The following is a 5,218-nucleotide window of genomic DNA, read 5'->3' on the forward strand; positions in this document are numbered from 1 at the left end:
TAGCTTTATAGTATAATTTCAAGTCAGGGGTTTTGTTATCTCTGGTCTTGCCTTTGTAGCCCAGAATTACCTTTGCTATTCTAGGTCTCTTCTGATTCCAAATGTATTTTAGGATTGTTTTCTCTAACTCTGTAAAACATGCTCTTGGAATTTTGATTGGAATTTCATTAAATCTGTATAACAGTTTCAGAAGTATGGCCATTTTCACTACATTCATTCTTTCTACCCAAGGGTAAGGAATATCTTTCCATTTTCGGATATCCTCTTCAATCTCCTTCCTCAGAGTATTGTAGTTTTAAATGTAGAGGTCTTTTACATTCTTCATTACACTGACTCCTAGGTATTTCATTCTTTTGGATGCTGTTGTGAAAGATGTTTTTTCTCTGATTTTTTCTCAGTAAGTTTGTTATTAATGTACAGGAAGGCTATTGATTTTTGAGTTTTGACCTTGTATCCAGCTACACTATTGAATTTGCTTATTAAATCTAGTAGGTTTTAGTGGAGTTTTGGGGATCCTCTTGGTAGGTACCATGTCATCTGCAAATAATGATAATTTAACTTCTTTTCCAACCATTATGCCTTTTCTTCTCTTGTTTAATTGTTCTGGCTTAAGTTTTCAGGGCTATGTGGAATAAGAGTGGAGACAATGGACGTCCTTGTCTTGCTCCTGATTTTGGAGAGAAAGCTTTCAGTTTTTGTTCATTTAGTATCATGTTGGCTGTTTTTTTTTTTTTTTTTTTTTGGTTTTTCTCTGGTACCGGGAACTGAACTCACGACCTTGCGCTTGCTAGGCAGGTGCTTTGCCGCTGAGCTAAATCCCCAGCCCCTGTTGGTTTGTCATAGATGAATTTTATCAGATTAAGACAAAGACCACCTATTTCAATTTTCTGTAGGGTTTTTATCATAAATGGCTGCTGAAAAAACTTTTTCTGCATCTATTGAGATGATCGTATGATTTTGGTTTTGGCTCTGTTAATATGGTGTGTTACATTTATTGATTTACATGTGTTGAACCAGCCCTGCATCCCTGGATGAATCCCATTGGGTCAAGGTGTATAATCTTCTTGCTGATTTGTTGCATTCTATTTGCCAGTTCATTACCGAGGATTATTGTATCTATGTTCATTAGGGAGATTGGCCTGTAATTCTCTTTCTTAGTTGGGTCCTTTTCTAGTTTTAATATCAGGGTAATGCTTGCTTCCAGGAATGAATTTGGGCATATTGTTTCCCTTTCATTTTCATTAAAGAGTTTGAGAAGTAATGGTGTTACATCTTCTCTAAATTTCTTGTAGAATTCAGTAGTGAGTCAGTCGGGGCCGAGGGTTTTCTTTGTTGGTAGGTTTTTAACTACATCTTCATTTCACTGATTGATATTGGTCTATTTAGGATTTTTATACCTTCTTGATTCATTTTTGGTAAACCGTATGTATCTAGGAATCTGTCCATTTCTTCTGCATTTTCCCTCTTATTAGAATACAAGTTTTCAAAGGCGATACAGATGATCTAGATTTATGCAGGGTCTATTGTGATTTCACCCTTTTCATTTCTAATTTTGTGGATTTGAGTTTTTCTTTTTTTGATAAGGTTGTATAAGGACTTGTCAATTTTATTTAACCTTTCAAAGAACCAACTCTTCAATTCATTAATTTTTATATATATATATATATTTTTAGTGTCCAATGCATTAATTTCTGCTCTGATCTTTATAATTTCCTCCCTCATACAAGATTTGGCTTCACTTGCTCTTCTTTTCCTAGCAGTTTGAGGTTCACCATTAAGTGGTTTATTTGTGCTTGCTCTGTTTTCCTGATATTGGTATCCACTGCTATATATTTTCCTCTTAGGACTGCTTTCATTGTGTCCTATAAGTTCTAGACTGTTGTACTGTCATTATCATTTAATTGTAGAAACTGTCTGATTTCTTCTTTAATTTCATCTGTGACCTGCTGATTGTTCAGGAGGGTGCTATTTAATTTCCATGCATTTATGAAGTTCTTGCAGTTGCTTTTGCCAGTGATTTCCAGTTTCATTGCACTATGTAAGGTAATATGCATGGAGTAATTTTACTTCCTTTGCATTTACTTACACATGTTCTATGAGCTAATATGTGGTCTGTTTTAAAGAATGTCCTGTGTGGAGTTGAGAAAAATATGTATTATGTTATAGTGGAGTGGAACCCCCATAGACACCTACTAAGTCAATTTGTTCAAAAGTTTGGTTCAATTCTAACATTCCATTGCTAAATTTTGTCTAGTTGTTATGTCTTTTTGTGACAGTGGAGTACTGAAATTGCCCAGTACAGTTGTATTAGTGCTTATTTGATTTGTCATGCCCATTACTATTTGTTTTATACAGTTGGGTGGCCTCGTATTTGTTTCCTATATTTATCATTGTTATCTCTTCCTCCTGGATTGGTCCCTTTACAAGGATGTAGTGACCTTCTTATCCCTTTTAATCAGTCTTGGCTTGAGATTCACTTTGTGTGTAAATAGAATAGCTGCCCCTGCTTTTTTCTTGGTTCCTGTTGCATGGAGTATTGTTTTTCATCCTTTGACTTTCAGTCTATTAATTTCTTTTTGAATTAAATGTGTTTCTTGTGTGCAGCATATTGTTGGAACTTGCTTCTTGATCCATTCTGCCAGTGTGTGTCTTTTGACTGGTGAATTGAGACCATTAACATTGAGGGTTATAACCAATATGTATTAACTTATCCTTGTCATGTTATTTTCCTGTTATTGGCTCCTCTTTTATTTCAGAAAAAAAATCTTTAATATTGGAGGGATTATTCTATCGTAAAATAAAACTATAAAAGGCAACAATAATTAAAAGTGCACTTCTCATAATGGAGAAATTGATCAATTAAATAGAATGAAGCACTTTTCCTTCGTAACATCAGTGTGAATGGATCAACTTCTGTCCCTCTTAAAAGATATATTGAAGCCCTAATCCCCCATAACAAAAATGTGACTTTATTTGGAAATAGGACTATAGGTATTCAAGGTAAAATGAGTTCATTAGAGTAGGCCTTATTTCAATATGGTGATCTCGGAAAAAATAAAAATTCAGACATAAAAAAATGATTTGAAAACACCTAAAAACTACCATATAATAATGAAAGATTGGAATTATGTATCTGTAAGTCAAGAAATGCCAGAGAGTGGAAGCAAATACTGGATCATAAGAAAAGGCAAGAGAAGATTCCTCCAGGTTTCAAAGGAAGCACATTCCTGGTCAGACATTAATTTTGGATGACTAGTGTCCATATTTGTGAAACAAATTTTTACTGTTTTAAGCCACTTATGTTGTGGTATCTTATCATAGCAAAAATATGATGTCACATATTTGGAAGGAAACAAAGATTATTCATAATTACTCTAAAAATTGATTATTTTCTTTAAAAATAGTAAGATTTAAAAGTACACAGAAATCTGGGCATTACAGGTGGCTCACACCTGTAAGCCCAGCACTCGGAATCCTGAGGCAGGAGGATCATTGTGAGTTTGAGACCAGCCTGGGCTACAAAGTGAGCTCAAGTCCAGCCTGAACTACACAGTGAGTCCCTGTCTCAAAAAGACCAAAAAAAAGTACACAGAAATAGAGCAAATTAGAAAGAGTATGAACTGGGAGACAGAATGCAGTCTGCTTCAGCAAGATTGCAAAAGTTACTTAAAAATAAACTTTTTTTTTTCTTTTTAAGAAACTAAAAACTTTACAATTATAACATGTTTTCTGAAGAGACAAACATTTTTGCATCCATGGTAGATTATAAAACTTTGATGAAAATTTTATTATTTTGAATGATTGCATTAATCATTTATCTTTCAGCCCTCAAAAATAATATGTTGTAGATTGGTACATACTATTTTCATTATTTTTCTCTTTATTTTTTCTTATTTGTATATATTTTCATCTTTCTTCCTAAAATATTTCTAAGCATTTCAGTGAAACACCTCACTGATTTATAGATTGAAAATATATGGGGCTGGGGATTTAGCTCAGCGGCAAAAGCGCCTGCCTGGCAAGCGCAAGGTCGTGAGTTCAGTTCCCGGTACCAGAGAAAAACCAAAAAAAAAAAGAAAATATACCTGTTCTACACCATAGAGAAAATCTTTTAATAGACAGTTGCTTATCAATGTAACTCCCTTCCACTGAGAATCAAAAATATAATCTACAACTCAGTTGATGCATACCTTAATCATTCTGCAGACATATTTAAGTAATAACAGTAATTTAAGTACATTTTTAAAAATGTAGTATGGCTAAGTCAACACTACTTGTTGATATTATAAATACTGATCAAAATGCATGCAATAAAAAATGAAAGCTATGTTCATTTGTGTGTGTGTGTAATAGAAAGTTTCTGGAATTTGTGGAATGTAAGTATGGTGGGTGTGCCTTAATTTGCACTTTAAATACCTTGGTAAAATATTTTTCTATTCTCTGTCTCATTTAATAAAACAGTTTGATGTTGAAAACTGTCTAGGACTCACTAAATTCCCAATAATTAAATTTACTTGATTAAGGTACATGAAAAAACATATACAACTAAAATGCTAAATATGCAGTAACAGTGTAAGGAGATACGTATAATCTGTATAATCAAACTGTTAAAAGAAATCCTGAGCTGAATCCTAGAACATAAAGTAGAACATAGGAAGGATCTCTTCATAAAAGCATATACCTCTCATAAAGTATACATCAGACCTATGTCTGTTGCATTTCCACGCAATGCCTTCATCAGATGGAAAGACTTTACAGTAAGCTAAGTACAGGTTGTGTTTCTTTTCTTATTTTCTCTGTCAAGGTCAAAGAAGGATCGGGGCCCAAAGTGGGAAGTCAGAAATAAGAAATATGTATAGCAGAGAGTCCCAGCTGCTTTAGGACTTCATTCATTCGCAAGCTAACCTAAAAGATTTTAAGAGAGAAAAACTTGCTTATTTCTAGTTCTTGTGTCCTTTCCTTCTTCTGACAACCACATATTATGAAAAACGCTCATCATTATCCTCATCATAGAGGTGGCTTTATAGATCTATGCACATCTGATTGTCACTCTCTCTCTCTGTATACTTGCTCTTATCTCCTGAAAACTTTCTCCATATCTCTTGGTGAATTTATTCATGATAAGGAGATGTTGGTACAACTGTAAAAAGCTTTTCAAATACAAAAATATAATTTACTATAAATCATATACTTTAACTTTTTTATAATGTCCAACAAA

Source organism: Chinchilla lanigera, unplaced genomic scaffold (genome assembly GCF_000276665.1).
Source record: "Chinchilla lanigera isolate Chin_1 unplaced genomic scaffold, ChiLan1.0 scaffold00101, whole genome shotgun sequence".
NCBI classification, from domain to species: Eukaryota; Metazoa; Chordata; class Mammalia; order Rodentia; family Chinchillidae; genus Chinchilla; species Chinchilla lanigera.